The sequence below is a fragment of the Uloborus diversus genome, chromosome 9 (genome assembly GCF_026930045.1).
Source record: "Uloborus diversus isolate 005 chromosome 9, Udiv.v.3.1, whole genome shotgun sequence".
Taxonomy (NCBI): domain Eukaryota; kingdom Metazoa; phylum Arthropoda; class Arachnida; order Araneae; family Uloboridae; genus Uloborus; species Uloborus diversus.
In genome coordinates this window covers 129,170,647-129,187,916 of record NC_072739.1, presented here as the reverse complement: position 1 = coordinate 129,187,916, position 17,270 = coordinate 129,170,647, and the positions used below count along the sequence as shown (strand labels likewise).

General features: G+C 33.6%; 1 protein-coding gene across 1 annotated transcript in view; it reads left to right on the top strand.

Moving 5' to 3' along the window:
• Positions 1-1,616: 1,616 nt before the first annotated feature.
• LOC129229296 (uncharacterized) overlaps positions 1,617-17,270 on the top strand; it is a 284,947-nt gene continuing 269,293 nt past the window's right edge. The window contains exon 1 of the mRNA XM_054863573.1: positions 1,617-1,722. The gene's annotated coding sequence lies outside the window, so the exon portion shown is untranslated. The remainder of the gene's footprint in view (positions 1,723-17,270) is intronic.

The window sequence follows — 17,270 nt, the reverse complement described above, 5'->3', positions numbered from 1 at the left end:
ATATCCAAGAATATTCAAATGAGTTTCGCGTTTAAACAAATACTTCTGATGCAGTTCTTTATATAAGTTTAATTAAAAATTATACTTTTATTTTTTCTGGACTTTAGTGAATCAGTTAGGTGACCTTTATAATTGCTTTCATGCATTTTTAAGAAGTTATAGTAACTTTGTAAATTTTCCATAATGAATTTTCTCTTTAGTATTTCAAAATTCGAACTTTATGTGAAGTTATGTCTCTAAATACTTTTTTTAATACAATGAAAGTATAATGAAATTATAATTGATGTATTCATATTTATAATCAATAAAGACCAAAATTGGAGAATGTCGATTTTGACCGGTGAGTTACCAGAAACATTCGGTCTTTTGCCGATGTCTTTAGTATATGAGTACTGATATTCACCGGTTAATGTTGACATTTACCAAAATTCGGAGTTTCTCAGTAACTTTTATGCATTATGATCTAAACTGTGACAAATTAATAAATTGTGTGCCGAATAGACACACGATAGAAGTGTAACGTTTACCTTTTTTTTTCACATTCTGAACTGTCACTTCTTCCGCAAGTTTTCTCTCAAGCCACCCTCTTGTTATTTCTGCGCCTGACTTAGGCATACACAAAATCAAACTGTGTTTTCAAGGGAAAAAAAAACGACCATAAACAACTATAAAACTAAACAATGCTTGAAATTCGCTTTTTTGTTGGTACGAAAAACAATGTAAAATAGCAGTAATAATAAAGTTAATTTTGTTAATGAAAGTTAACCAAACTAATTTCAAGGCTAAACTGTACAATGTGCATTGCACTTTTAAACAGATAACTTGACTTGAACAAAAGAAATCTTCGAAAACCTGCATTGCTTGGAACGTTTAAAAGGAGCAAAATCCACCAATTTTTACCTGCTTAGGTTCAGCCTTGAAATTAATTTAATTTATTAACAAATCTAATTTCATAATTACTATTATTTTTCATTGTTTTTGCCAACAGTTAAAAAACTACTACGTCACTTCCGTCACATAAAAAGGTTGAGATTCCATAGAGAAAAGAAATTACATAGAGTGGCCCCGCTATACTAAGAAATTGAAGACGGAAGTTGCACCGCTGTATCCCAAGATCCTTTTAGCTTCTTGAGATACATCTTGATTCAAAACACTCCATTACTGAATCTCAATTGGTTGTTAATTTAAACTTAGATATCATTGCAAGTTTACGAAGCACGTTTCCGAAATTGCATTAAAACATGAATTAAAATGCAAACCAATCCGCCAACTACTTTATACGGTCCCTTTGCGAGATTGGTAAAAACTATTCTCGCGAAGCGATCATGTTATCATAGCCCCGCTCATCATTGCACCGCTGTATCCCATAATTCCGGCTTCAATTTCATCACCTTTTTACCATAGACTGAACCTCTCTATGTATATTTCTTTACTCTATATGAGAATCTGAATTTCAAAGCCCTCGCACAAAAAGCTTCACTTCGAAAAGTGTTACTTTTCGAAAGAATGAAGTGAAAGAAGAAAGTGTTATGAAGGAATGCGTCACAATTTGTGTTAACTGTGCAATATACAAAATGTTTTTCCTTTCTAATAGGTACGGGGCCCATCTTATTTCGGATAAGTAACCCTTACTTTGTGTCGAGTAAGGGGAAACGCAAGTGAACCATGAACGCTAACGAAAAATAACCTGACAATATCTTTGCACGAAAAATAATCCCTCAGGTAAGATTTTTGCTTTTGAAAAATATCAATAATCAATATCGTTACGCCTTCAACAGCATTGTTTGACATTCAACATTTCAAATCCTCAGAGACACTAGAACCTACCAATTGCTTGATTTATCGGTTTCAAATGCTCAAAAAAATATGAGCAAATGGGTCCCTCAGGAACTTTACTTAAATGTAAAAAAAGTACAATGATTATTAGTTACAATTTTGACTCGTTTGCGTCATAATACATTAATAATGATTTAACAACAACAACAATTTACACAAAAAATATACATAGCAGCGTGACAATAATACAAATTAAGATGTATCTGTATTACGAAAACCAGAAAATTATCTTATAGAAAATAATGCAATTATGTATAGAAAGTTGAAGAATTTATTACGAAATTGAAACGATATTGACTATTTTATGCACACTGTAAAAAAATTCCGAAACGTTACTGGGTATTTCCGTGTTACGTTTCGGGATTTTGATAGTTTTTATCCACTTCCTGGAAAAATCAAGTATCACTGTCAAAAAGTTTCCTGAATTGCTATAAGTCGCACGAATGCAGACTTTTCACTGTTGTGAAAAATATTTTTAGCTCCCAGTTTAAAGATTAACTGAACATATTTATAAAGTGTATCGGCTTCAATTCAATTACGGCCCGTCCATGCTAATTAAGATCCCAAAGGGAGCGAATAAGTATGAACTACGTTGCTTTGCAAGAATTGCAGGCGAGAAAAATTCTCGTTACTTACCAGTAATTCTGGCTTAGTTTTGGTCATGCTTGCAATAATGCTCTTGGAGCTTCCTTGATAAATCAGGAAGATGCCGAGCTATTATATTATACCTTCTTAAGTTTACTCGAATTTTCCAGAGACACGACTGGCTTTTAACGGGAATATCTCTGAATTTTTCAGGACTCTTCCAGGATAATGTCAGAAAGGTTACTGAATTTTAGCGAAAATCGTTCCTGGATTTCGCCAGATATGCTACTGGCAGAAATTGGGCACATCAGCGGCCCATTATTTCCCAGGAACGTTCCTGAATCGTTTTTACAGTGCATGAGATACACTGAAGTGACAAAATTCATGGGATAGCAATATGCAAATATACAGATGGCAGTAGCATCGCGTAGAACAGGTATAAATGCGCAGTGCTTTCGCAGAGCTTTCATTTGTGTTCAAGTTGTTCATGTGAAGAGATTTTGACGTGATTATGACCGCACGACGGGAATTAACAGATTTTGAACGCGGAATGTTAGTTGGAGCTAGACGCATGGGTCATGCCATTTCGGATATCGTTAGGGAATTCAACATTCCCAGGTCCACTGTGTCAAGAGTGTGCCGAGAGTATCGAATTTCAGGCATAACATCCCACCATGGACAGCGCAGTGGTCGACCGCGTGCACTTAACGACCGAGACCGGCGACGTCTGCGTAGAGTTGTGAATGCTAACAGACAAGCAACACTGCGTCAAATAACCGCAGAAATCAATGTGGGACGTACGAGAGACGTGTCCGGTAGGACTGTGCGGCGAAATTTGTCTTCCTTGGGCTATGCCAGCAGAAGACCGACTCGAGTGCCTTTACTGGCAGCACGACATCGCTTTCAGCGACTCTCGTGGTCACGTGAGCATATCGGTTGGTCCCTAGATGAATGGAAAACCGTGGCCTGGTCCGATGAGTCACGATTTCAGTTGCTAAGAGCTGATGGTAGGGTTCGAGTGTGGCGCAGACCCCACGAAGCCATGGACCCAAATTGTCAACAAGGCACTGTTCAAGTTGGTGATGGCAGCATAATGGTGTGGGCTGTTTTTACATGGCATGGACTTGGTCCTCTGGTGCGACTGAACCAAACAGTGACTGGAAATGCTTATGTTCAGCTACTTGGAGATCACTTGCAGCCATTCATGGACTTCATGTACCCCAACAACGATGGGATTTTTATGGATGACAATGCACCATGTCACCGGTTCACAACTGTTCGCGATTGGTTTGAAGAACATTCTGGACAATTCCAGCGAATGATCTGGCCACCCAGATCGCCCGACATGAATCCCATCGAGCATTTATGGGACATCATCGAGAGGTCTGTTCGTGCCCAAAATCCTGCACCATCAACACTTTCTCAATTATGGACGTCTATAGAGACAGCATGGCTCAATATTCCTGCAGAAGACTTCCAACAACTTGTTGAGTCCATGCCACGTCGAGTTGCTGCACTTCGCCGGGCGAAAGGAGGACCTACACGATATTAAGACGTATCCCATGACTTTTGTCACTTCAGTGTATAATAAAAGTGTGTCTTAGTTAACGCCTTGAAACATGAAGCCTTCTTTAGACAATAACGGCATTGTTCATCGTCATATGCAAATGATTTGGATATTAGCTAAAATGTCAATGTATAACACGTGTCTGTACCAGTGTTTCCCAGTGCGGGGCACACACCCCAACAGGGGGGTATTCTGTGTCTTCCACTAGGATATCAAAAAAATGAGTTAATATTAATTGCGTTGACTTTCACTGCTTACTTTTTACAATCCGAACTTATTTTCTTCTTTAATTATTATTAATGTTACATGTTCTTTGAAAGCGTTTTAAAACAAAATTAGTGATCCTTTAATGTTATACCACGTGAAATTCACATGAGTAGCATCTCCATAGGGAGAAATCCTCATGATCAAGTTGGATCATGGTCAAAAAAAAATATATTGAATTTGCTATACTTAATTTAATTCATTTAAGTTAAGCTGACGCGATCTTCCCTCTTGTTTTCCTCGAAAGTTTGTTTCTCCACGTCATATCATGTTTGAAAGTTTAGTGTTCTAGTTTAAGTATTTGGCACACATTTTTTTTCTGCTAATCCAGCGATTATTTTAAGACAAACACTGACCATAATAATAACAACTTAGAAATTCTGAAATAGAAATAACACTCATGAAGAGAGCGATGAGCGCATACTAAATAGTTTAAACATCAAGATGCGTTTTAAAATAAGCGTAAATGAATAATCATAGTGGTTCTCAACCCCTTTTGAGCCCATCACCACCTCTAGAGACTGACTGATACCTAGTACCTCCCCTCCCCCTTCTTCCTTGAAAAAAGCATAACTTGCGCATCAATATTATAAAACGAAAATGCCTAGTTTAAATTTGCAGTAAAATGTACGCAATAAAACATTTTAAAACATCAAATTATTTTTTTTTTCGTTTTTTTTCCTTTTATTTTATTTTCTTTCTTTTCCAAAATGAACTGATAGATAGGGGAGGGTGGCCCAAAGCGAGTAAGTTTTTGAAGAACGCTCAAAAATTGTAGTTTTTGGATTTTTATCGTAACAATTTCGGTTTGATTTCCTAGCAGGGTTCTTGAACTTCAGAATAAAAAGTGATTTTTGTATTATTTCAAACCCAATATTTGTTTATTAACAATTATTACAAACACTCGAAAAACCCGCTTTGCCCTAGTAGGGAGCCCAAAGCTGGTAAGCTTAACTAATTGTGGTTTGGTACATTTGCCAATCAAATATGAAGTTACAAATGATTAAAATAGTTGACTAGCTACCTGCCATTATATAAAAAAAATATAAAACAGTTGAACGTATCCAATTTAAAGTCAGCACATTTGTTTATAAAACATAAAGAAATAACCGATTAAATTATTAAACTAATTAATTGCCATCCTAAAAAAAACTTTTTAAAGTTATACTTATCGTATTGAAATTGAAAATCTAAGTCAGCACAGGAGTCAAGAAATTATAAATAAATATATGATTAAATCCTATACCCGCTTTGTCCGAAGACACGTTTTTCATTTCAATAGTTATAACCTTAAATTTAAAATAGAAACAAATGAATTGACTATCGTAGTTAGTAGGTGGATGGTGTCAAAATAACGTAATATTATTGACAATAAAAAAAATAAATAAATAAACTTGTCTTCGACTAACGGCAAGTTACAAAACTTTATTTATTTATTTTTTTTAGAAATGTATCATTTTTTTTAATTTTAAATCTAGTGGCGCCATGTCGCTTCACTGCTGCTTCGCTGGGAGTGATAAGAACTCGGGGGTGTTCATGTAAACACGACATACGCATGTATCGCCACTTACACACCATGGGTGGGGGGAATACGAAGGCCTACCCGCTTTGGGAGACCCGCTTTGCGCCATCCTCCCCTATATGAAGCGAAACACTTAACCAAGATTCATTGACGTACGTTTTTTATGAAATTATTTTCTTTTTAACCGACTTCAAAAAGGAGGCTGTTATCAGTTCATACCGTATGTATGTTTTTTTTTTTTTTTTTTTGTTTGTCCACTCACAGCGTCTCACCTAGTGAACCGATTTTGATGATTCTTTTTTTAATGGATAGAGGATGGCTCAACTTCGGTCCCATTACTTTGTTTGACCATATTTGTCCTTTAGAAAAAAAGTTATGGGCAAAAAACAATAAATTTCATGCAATTTCCCTATTAAATGATTAAATTTAAAGCCCATTGTTATGAAAGTTTGGTGCCATACGACAGTAACATTAATAGTAATTGTAATGATAATTTTGAATGAAGGCTTCTCTGAAGCAAGCATCAAGTTTCTTCAAGGGGATATTTCGATAATCGGGGATCTGTCGCTGTCGTCTCATTTTTGGCGTAAATAATTTTATTTTGGTAACCCTGCTGATTTATAGTAACACTATGTGAATGATCAAAGTCTTCCCTTCTTCAGTGCTATTGCTCCATAGTGGGGGTAAACCTAATCTGGAAGCGAGGTGATGCAGTGATTAGGATCTGCTTAGCCTTCACAATGCTACCATTAGGTTTGCCTCAACTACACACAGTAGTATTTTTATCGTTATCATCTATGCCAATAACAGATGATCAGGACTAAGTAAGAAAATACAGGATTGCCTCATGAGCAACTTAGATGCTGTGAAATGTAAATTAGTTAAGGAAAACGTAATAATTAACTGGTTATAATTAAATTAACTACACATGAATTCCAGAGAGGAACAAAGATACGTTTTTAGTGCCAATCACTTAAAGTTTAACGCGTGTTTTTTTTTAAGTATGGAGCATTTTTATGAAAAAAATAAGGTGAAGTTTCGTGATGGTAACTGCTTACTATTTCTGAAATACCTACATTTACACTAAAAAGAATGAAATAAAAAAATTTGGAAAAAAAAATAGAACCGACTTCAAAATTGCTCTAAAAAGTGAAAAATAATTTTATTCTTTAAACACCAAACGATAATGCTTTTAAACATAATTTTAAACACCAAACGATAATGCTTTTAAACATAATTTTAAACACCATCGATAATGCTTTTAAACATAATTTTTGAAGTTGGCGCAAAAACGATAGATAAAATCATTCGCAGCCATAACTCAACTACAACTATAAATTTAACCAGGCCCAGTTTCTTCACTATCACATACATTATGCATTGATGACAGCATATTTGAATAACGATATAAATGTTTCGTACGTAACTTTGGATGCTTTTCTGAAAAAAAAAAATGAACGAAGCATGGTTACACTGGATTTTACGTTTTGCTTTTGCGCAAACTTCAAAAATTATGTTTAAAAGCATTATCGATGGTGTTTAAAGAATAAAACTATTTTTCACTTTTTAGAGCAATTTTGAAGTCGGTTCTATTTTTTTTTTTTTTTTTCAAAATTTTTTTATTCACATTACAATCTAGAGAAGTTAGAAATAATTTAAAAACTCTTAAACTTTGCGATAAATGATGAAATAATTTCTTAAGGTTCAAACGAGATGTGAGGAGGCAACTCCTGCGTTTTTGTTTGAACTCTTAAACGGTTTCGCATTCGTTTCCAATTTCGGCATTCGTTGACGCCGTTTATTGTCATTATTACCTTGTGTTCTGAATACTCATCGACCCTACCACCCCTCACGAATTTATCGCTCTCTTGGTAAGCCAAATCGCCCCTTTGGGGGTCATCGCTCCAGGTTGGGAACTACTGAATCGGCGCAATGGTTAGCAAAACATAAATTATGGTTATACTAAGTGACATTGAACAACATACAAATTAAGGGACAAAATTTCTGATGAATCAGCTAAGATTTTAGAAGTCGAACACCCAGTGACAACCTAATTAAGAGAGTCAGGTATGTGCATTCACGAAATAAGGGATAAGTACATTTCCACAAACAAAATGTCAAAGATGGCCGGAATCAACCCTAAATCTCTTCTTTATCTAACCTAAGTCAATTTAGTTGGTGACATAAATTTGCAACCACATGTTAAGTTGAATCGATTCAAGAGCAAGTACCGGCAAAAATGGGACTTCTTTATAAGCTGAATTAAAGGTCTGATTTCGGAATAAAGCAGTTTATCCAGTGCAAAAACGAGGAGAAAAAAAGGTAATTAGTACGGGGAAAATTAAACAACTTTTCTAAGCTAACATCATACTCCAATAACTGTTCGACATCCTTGAACTTTATCAAAACAGCTTCAAGTATTTGTATAACCGCCGATTTAGAAAGTTCGCGCATTTTTAATTTTTCTTTTCCATTTCTTCAACCGGGCCATGCCGTTTAAAACGAGCCACAAATTGAAGTTCTCATCGAAAATGACTGACGCAACACACCTAATTAGTAAACAAATCACCATGTAGGTTTCGGGTGTGGCCCTGCTCTTTTATCCTCAAGTATCCATTAGCAGTCACTTTCTCTTTGATTTGAATCTCAGTTTTATTTTTCTTTTGTTACACATAATTTTCTTTTCCTCCCGGCTGGGTTGTGCTCTCCCCAATTTCTCCGCTTCTACTTTTTGATATTTTCCACTATTCAATGTTTGTATACTAGCTTGCTATAGTGAAAGGTAAACTCTAGGTGGAAAAAATGAGATGAAATAATTTGTAGATAATCTCATAATTGTTTTAGTGAAAACAATAAGAAAAAGCATTTATTCTTGAAAAAAATATTATGGTGTTTGTATGTTGTCAAAAATAGTGCTTTACAATGCTGTAAAGAATTCATTTCGTCTTAAGCAAAAAAATGAATAAACAAAAGAAAAACGGGAGAAAGTATATGAGAGAATAAGCGATAGAAAAAGAAAAGAAAAAAAAATCTTAAACTGCAAAAAAAAAAAAAAAAAAAAAAAAACACACACACACACACACATAACTCTGAATCTGTTTTTGACAAATCAAAAATTTCACTGTCAAAAGAAGGTTTCCCTTCTATTTTTTTTTTTTAATAATTTCGATTAAGCTTTTAACTCGTTTCTTATTCTTAACTAGAATCTTGAGTTTAATCTCCAGTAACTGACTTCAACTTTGAAGTTAATGAGAGTTGGATGCTCTGGAGTTAACTAGACAGAGCAAAAATTATGTACATTTGGTCTTAACTCAGGTTTATTTGTTAATGTTCATTTCCCGTACTGTTCAATTCAAATGAGGAAATGGGAAGAAAAGGTATGTAATTGAGTTTTTAACTTTTTAAGTAAAACGGTGTAACTTCTTGCATTCTGAACTAGAGTCTTTAGTTTAATATCCAGTTGCTGACTCATGATTTGTAATTACCGAGAGTTTTAGGATGCTCTGTTAGAGAAAACAAAAATTCCGTACGTTCGCTCTTGACTTAGATTTATTTATTAATGTTCATTTCCACTATTGTTCAATTTAAATGAGGAAATGAGAAGCGAAGGGATGTAAGTAGATTTTTTAACGTTTTAACATAAGTTCTTGTATACTTAACTAGAGTTTAAAAATTAATCTCCAGTTACTGACTTATACTTTGAAATTACTGATAGTTTTATGATGCTCTCGAGTTAACTAGAGAGAGTAAAAATTTTGTACGTTTGCTTTTAACTCAGGTTCATTTTTTACTGTTCAATTCCAGAATCGTTAAGTTCAATTGAGGAAATAAAAAACAAAGGGATGTAAGTGAAAATTTAAAAATTTAAGCAAAACGCGTTCAAAGTTCAAACTCTAGCTAGGCTTTCGAAAAATGGTTTTTCTTAGTCATACTAATGTAGCAGCACCTTTTAGGGTTATTATTCCCATTTCTTGCCCCAAAATAGATCAGAATGTGTCCCACCATTTCCACCAGTAAACTTCAAATTTTAGTTTTGGCACTTATACGCTTTTGCGTTTAAGTGTTTTAAATTCAACAAATGATGAAAATTACGTACTGGTTTTTAAAATATTTTTTGAACGGTTAGTTCTTAAAAAATTATTTTTGAAATACAGAAAACATAATAAGTGCCATAAAATTAAGATAAAAATGCTTCAAATGGCTCTTTCATTTGGTCTAATATTTGCACAAATACTTGTCCCAAAACTGTTTCGGTGGTAAAGTTAAGTTTTTGATAAGCAGAGGATTTTTGACAATAAAAAACGAAGTTACCTAATTCTTTCAATTTTCAGCTAAGTTTCTGAGAAATTTTCTTCTCTGTGACCTAATCTGATTTCGATGCAAACGTATAAAACAATAAAGCAAATATAATAGCTGAACATTATCTGAATTTAATTGCATCTCAATTCTAATTATAAAATTCCACGAAAATGAAGACAATTGTTTACCATTGTTCTTTGCAAGACAAAATATTTGCATCATCGCATTAAATGCGTCTCTGGCCCAGTTTATTCCATGAACTTAACATTAAAATGAAAATGTTAACTGGAACAAGAAGTTTTCGATATTCAGTTTGTTTGCTTTTATGCTCTGTGCACACTACTTCTATTTATTTCATGCAAAAATTTTTGATTGAAGTGGTTATTTCTTATAAGTTCTCTGTCACGTTGATTTTTCTTTCAATAACCAATGACTCACTATTAGAACTTTTTTTATTTGTGGAAATAAGACGATTTTTAGTATTTTTCATTTGTTGATTTCGGTATTTGAATTCAAAGAACAACCAACAGAGTGGCGCGGCGGTTAGACGTAAACCTCTTACACCTAAAAGGGCAGGTTCACTCCTGGCTGAAGTCGGTAGATTTTCACGATGCAGAAAATCGACAGCGTGTTTTTATAATGTAATGCATGGTGTTTAATTTATTAAAAACGTTAAAAAAACGGGAAAATGCGAAAACTTCTACACGTTTGTAGCAAAAGAAGGAATTTTATCTCATACCTCAAATGGTAATTTATAGCCACTAATTTGGCACCTTTTCCGTAATAACTATCATAGCAAAAAACGCTTTATTTTCTAATTTTCCTAAAAATATCAAAAAACAGCATTAGGTCGAACCTTCAACACAATTGTGGCAAATCTAGAAATAGTCGAAACAAAATTCAAATTTTTATGTACACTTCATTCAAACAGTAGCACCTTTTTCGCACCACTCATCATCAAAATTAGAAAAAAGTTTTTTTTCTACCCCCCCCCCAAAAAAAGGGTTTTTTTCTACCCCCTACAGGTGTATTTTACGCACTGAAAATCCAAAATACATCTCAAAAACTTAGTCAAACTCATTTTCACATTTTGTATTTTAAAATAAAATTTTGCATTGTGGAAAATAAAGGAAAAATTTGAATTTTCAAAATAGTACGATTATTTGAGTGTTTCGTTATTTATTTATTACTTTGAAAGTAAAATATCTTTATTTTTTAATGTTCTAAGTATTAAAATTCAATAGTGTACATCACTTTGTTCCCAGCCGTCTTTACATTTCACTCTTAAAAAGTTAATTTTTTTATAGAGTTGATTGCTATTAGAGCCATAAATTTTACTCCTCTCAAATCCCTCCGTCGAGAACTTTCACTTCTTGTTGAAAAAAAAAAAAAAAACCTTGCAGAACCCTTGTTGAAATATGGGTTTGGTACTTTCTCATTATTATTATTATTATTTTTTTTTTTGATATTGAAATCTTTAAAACGTAGTTTTAGGAAATTTTTGGTTGCAGAAAGGGATTAAGGGAGTGGAATTATGAACCACTCCTGGATCTACGCTTGAGCAATCGTTGAGATATAGATTTACGGTTTGCCTCTGTCATGCATTTCCTTGATGATGTAAGGTTTCTTTGCTTGGTGATGTAAGGTTTCGTATTTTCCCATTCATTTTTTTTTTTCTTTCAGCAAATTTCTTTCCATCTCTACATAACTGTCACGTCATTGATTTCAACGAGCTGCAATTACTACATTAAATTCTAATTCTGAAGACTTTTAATTGAATCCTGGGTTTAATTGCCGCAGTTTGACTACTTGATGTAGCTTTTTGTCATTGAATTCCACTAAAGCAGCGATTAACCAGTGGTCCTGTGGACCGGCACCAGTCCGCAGATAAATTTGACCGGTACTCAGGGGTTTTTTTGCTCATCAACTAGGGACGTACCGAGTACTCGGTAACTACTCGGTACTCGGCCAAATTTTGATCCGATACTCGGCCAATACCAAGTAGTTGTAAAAAAATGAATATTGTTCAAAGCAGATTTTACAATTAATAAAAAAGTGTCAGCATATAATATGCTGCAATCATTTACAATTCAAATTTAAAAGACAAATTCAAATTTTGAGAATAATGAAGTTTGTTATGCTTCAATGGAGTAAATCTTATATTTTAATGCCCCAAAGTTCATGAAACTTATTCATTAAAAATGGGACAAAAAAGGTAAGTACAGAAAATATGAAATTTTTATATTATTAAATGGATTTTTGAAGCATAGAAATACCTTTTACTTAAAAAAATTAGCAACGTTAAAAGCACAAATGTGCAGGAACACTACAGACACGTGTTTTGGCATTGCAAAAAATGCTTTTTTCAATGCACAAAATGTGAGCTTATGGATTTAAAGACATCCGACAAAAGTCGGATTTTTTTACATTCATTAGCTCACATTTTATGCACTGAAAAAGACGTTCCTTGTAATGCAGAAACACGTGTCTGCAGTGCTCTTGCACATTTGTGCTTTTAACGTTGTTTCATTTGCTTTAAAAAATTATTTACGTTTAGCGAACAAGAAGTGTAGATTAATATAATTTGTTTTAATTCCAACTTGAATAATCCTACCTTTTATGTATTTTGTTTATTTTTAGTTTAAAAAATAACTTATTTGCAAAATTATTGACACAAACAAAATCTTTTCAAGAATTTCGTAATTAAATTTCAGCTGGAAATTTGTTTTAAAAACTATTATTTGGATATGTAGGTCTATACTAGTATTCCAATGAGTTCAAAATTCGTCACGTGTGTGTCGTGGTTCTTCTAAAAACATAATTGGAACTCGGTACTCGGTAACTCAATTAAGCCGAGTAGTGAAAGGCCGAGTACTCGCCACTCGGCCAAAGTGTTACTCGGTACGTCTCTATCATCAACGTCGGAAAAAAAAAAAACATTAAAAATGAATGTTAAAAATTAATAACAACAACAAAAAAAAAACCCTATGCGACTTTTTTACGTGAAATTTGCGATCATTTTTCGTAATTTTCAGTAATAATTTCTCACCAATGTTTGTTTACTTACGGAATAATTATTACGTATGTTTCTTTTAAGCACTTTTCGAAGCATTTTTTTAAAACCAAGTAAAGTTTTACTTAATTATTTATTTACTATTACTATTCTGTAAATAAGAAAAGGAAACCACACCGGCCTGAATTTTCTTTTCAAGCGGTCCCCGAGTAAAATGAAACGAAGAAAAAAAAAAAAACAGAAAAAGAAACAGCTTCTGGTCAATCAAATAAAAAAATAAATAAATAAATACTAATAATAATGATAAATAAATAAAAAAATCACTACATTTCAACGGTCGAAGTTGAAGGTTTTTGAAAAAAAAAATAATACGTGATTACTATTATTGATTTTTTTTTTTTTTTCAATTTCAAAAGCCTCATTGGATCACGAATTTTTTTCAATAGCTTTGCCGGTCGCGGCTTAAACAATGTTGAGAAACGATACACTGAAGGACTTACTTCTGAATAAATATTTACCCTTGGGAAACGATTTTATTTCCAACGTCCCATTACAACTTTTTTATTTATATGGTTGTATCAACCAGGTAATCTTCGCACCGCATAAATCCTTCATAACGTTGAAATTTTTACGAACTGAAATTTGTAATGCATAACATCTGCCGAACATGAAGTCAAGGAGATTTTCTCTCTAGATCTGCAAAACAGTATAAGAGTTTAAGTATAGGGAAATCGCTGCATAAAACACTAAAATAAATCACTAATCACTGATATAGGTTTCATTTTTTCTCTTGTTTCAAAGAAGGTATTAAGGGAAAATTCGATCTATTTCTACTTTTATATCTTTATAGCCTAGTATTTTATTTAGGGTCTGGTGGGGGAAAGTGGTCAATGGGGTAAAGTGGTCATACGTCAAATAAATGGCTATAGCTTGGAAATAAATGTTTGAATGAATGTGAAAATTTTATTTTAGAGTAAGGCAGTTAGAAACTACATTTTGAATACAAAATTTTGCAACTGGCAAAATTTTATTCGGTAAAAAAAAATATTTTGCGTGAACATGAAAAATGTTAAAATCTGAACAACTATTTTAACATTCTTGGGAAATTTTGTTTGTTAGAATTAGGAACAGATTGACTGTACAGGAAGCTTCCTTACATGTCTCAAGATCTCTTCCTCATTAGCAGTTAGCTGAATCTATTTTAGATAATTTTTTAGAACAATTTAAGTAAGATGGGGTAAAGTGGTCATAATATTAGGCTTAACGAATAGCGTTCTTCTAATGTCACTTAATCTTTAGGTATAAGGCAGATACAAATTAAATATTAATTTTACTTAAGTATGTATTGTTTTTACAGTAAACGGGGTTAAATATACGAGTATATGCGTGTATATATACGCATATATACTCGTGTAGACATGCACATGTATTCACATAAATGCGCCAATAAATACGTATATGGGTATCTGCAAGTATTTTTTTATCCATACAGCTATACATTCTACTATACACGTATATGCTCGCTTATACTCGTTTATATAAGAACACTTATACACTCAGGTAGATACGTATATACGCGTACGTTCTCGAGTAGACACTTACATACAAGCATATGATATAAAAGTATACAGAGTGAGTTAACATTCTTGAGCAAATTATTAAAAGGTGTTAGAGGAGAGGGAAAGAATCAATAAGGAACATATGGTCACAAATACAATGCTGACGCGCTACATGCACGCAAAGTGAGAAATTGATGGATGCAAAAAAAGTCACAAATTTATATGTATTACACAAACACAATTTTACACAACATTTTAGGACTTAAGAAAGTTTTAAAGCGATTGATGAAATTTGCGGCCTTCGGCTGTAATACATGCGTCGCATTCACAGATCCCTCTCTGTTACAATGACGAGACTTTTGAAAAACTTTCATCAGCCGCTGCGCCTTTGTTGCGATGCGTGTAATAGAGATATTACAGACCGTAACTTTCAACAACTGCTCTAAATATTTCTTAAAAACTAAAATGTTAGGGAAAATCATCTTTGTGCAACAAATTTGTGCCCTGCTTTGCATCCATTAGTTTCTGGCTTTGTGTGCATGTAGCACGTCAGTGATTATAACTTCCTTATGATTCTGTGCTTCTTATCCTCCCCTCTCATACACCCCCTTGATTTTTGCCCAAGAGCTTAGATTCACTCTGTAGACCGACATGTATATAAGCGTATATTCTCGTGTATACATACATGTACTGGTGTATACACGTAAATGTACGTATATAAGTCGATACAGGTATATAATCGTGTTTAAACGTATACGTGTATACGTGCGTATATACTCGTGCTTCCATATTATACATACGTGAGTAGACACGTACAAAGACGTACTGGATGTATCCACAAATTAACTCGTGTATACCCGTATATGTATGTATGTACACTTATATATGCGTATATACGTCTACTATACAAATATATACTCAAGTATGCACGTATTTTCTCGAGATACAAGTGCATACGCGCATATGATGTTCGTTTATACGCGTATATACACGTGACATGTACATATACGTGACACGTATATACATGTGACATGTATATACATGTGACACGTATGTACTCATGTAGGCACGTATACACTCCTGTAGGTAATCACGTATACATGCTTATATACTCGTATATACTTGAGTAGGCACGTGCATGCATGTATCTGATGTATACATGTATCTACTCATATAGGAACGTGTTACTCGTGTATAACACGACCGTATATATTCGTGTATACACGCATGTACTCGTGAATATACTTGTAACTATAAAAACAACTGAAATATACAAGTATTAGGGTTCTTTATAATGGTTTTGCATCTATTTTTAACTATGACCACTTTACCCCATGCTATGACCACTTTCCCCAACCCCATGGGGTAAAGTGGTCATAAAAACATAGGGAAAAGAAAGTTCTATAAAACTAATAAAATCAATATTTTTCTTCTTAAAATTCAATGTACCGTGTTCTTTAATAATGCAATGTAAAATAAAAACAAAAAAACTTTAAGTGTTTAAAGAATTTGTTGCATTTATTATCCACCAAAGTTGAAAACCTACGATTTTATGACCACTTTTATTTCTTCTATTTCTGAAGAAATGAATATAGGCATTTTCAAGATAATCATAGGTCTTTTTCGAATTTGGGCCATTATTTGTAAATTGTTGCAATAAGACGTACGTGTTATGAAATACAGATAAGAAGAGCTCTCATGACAACCGCAAATAATATCATCGAGTATTAAAACACTTTTTCAATCACGAATAAGTGGCAATTTCAACGTCTTAGTGTGCCGCTGTCAACAGTTCAAAATAAATAGCATATTTATTCATTTTAAGGGATTTAGAGACTCTCCTTATAGCTTTAAGCATTACGTATTCATTTTTGGGTGAAGTAGGGCAACTCAACTCAACTCCACTCGAAGGGAGAGAGAGAGAGAGTCATCAGCAAAAGTTGCAGCAGAGTAATCTGATTTTTTCTCTCACAGTGTCGTCTTCACTCGTTAATCCCACAGAATGGGGTCAGCGTCAAAAAGTGCTCTCGGTGATCGTCTGCGGAGGGTGGAAGAAGGGACTAATCGATTATTTTGTCCATCCATGTGAGAAAAAGAGGAGGGAAAGCCGACTTCTCGGGTTAAGAAACCAGGTTGACTGGAACTCTTAAGTCGATGACATAATCGAAAACGAGATGAAAACCGTGAAAATTGAATTGGCAATGTTTAAACAGGATGTAGTTTACGCGAGGAGAAGGAGTTTCCATTATTTGCATTTTGTTATAAACAAAGTTCATAGCCATTTTCAGCTTACAGCGTGACAGCTTACGCTGCATCCTTATTTTTACTTGATTCCTGTCGGAGAAAGTTTAAATTGTTATTCATTGCTAATGAATTTGTATTTTTATAACGCTTTTTAAGCAATCACGACTTGCTTCTTATACTCACTTGACCAAAGTCGATGTTGTTATAATTTTTCGGTCTACCATGATAACAGTTGCTTTTAATATTTATTCAGAAAGCGAAAATTTTGTTGTCATAGCTACAAATCGACTGCGGATTTAAAAAAAAAAAAATTAGTGCTTAAGTCATGCAGACTTTAAATTAAGGAAAAGGTTTTTGTGTAAAATTACGTTTTTTTCAGGA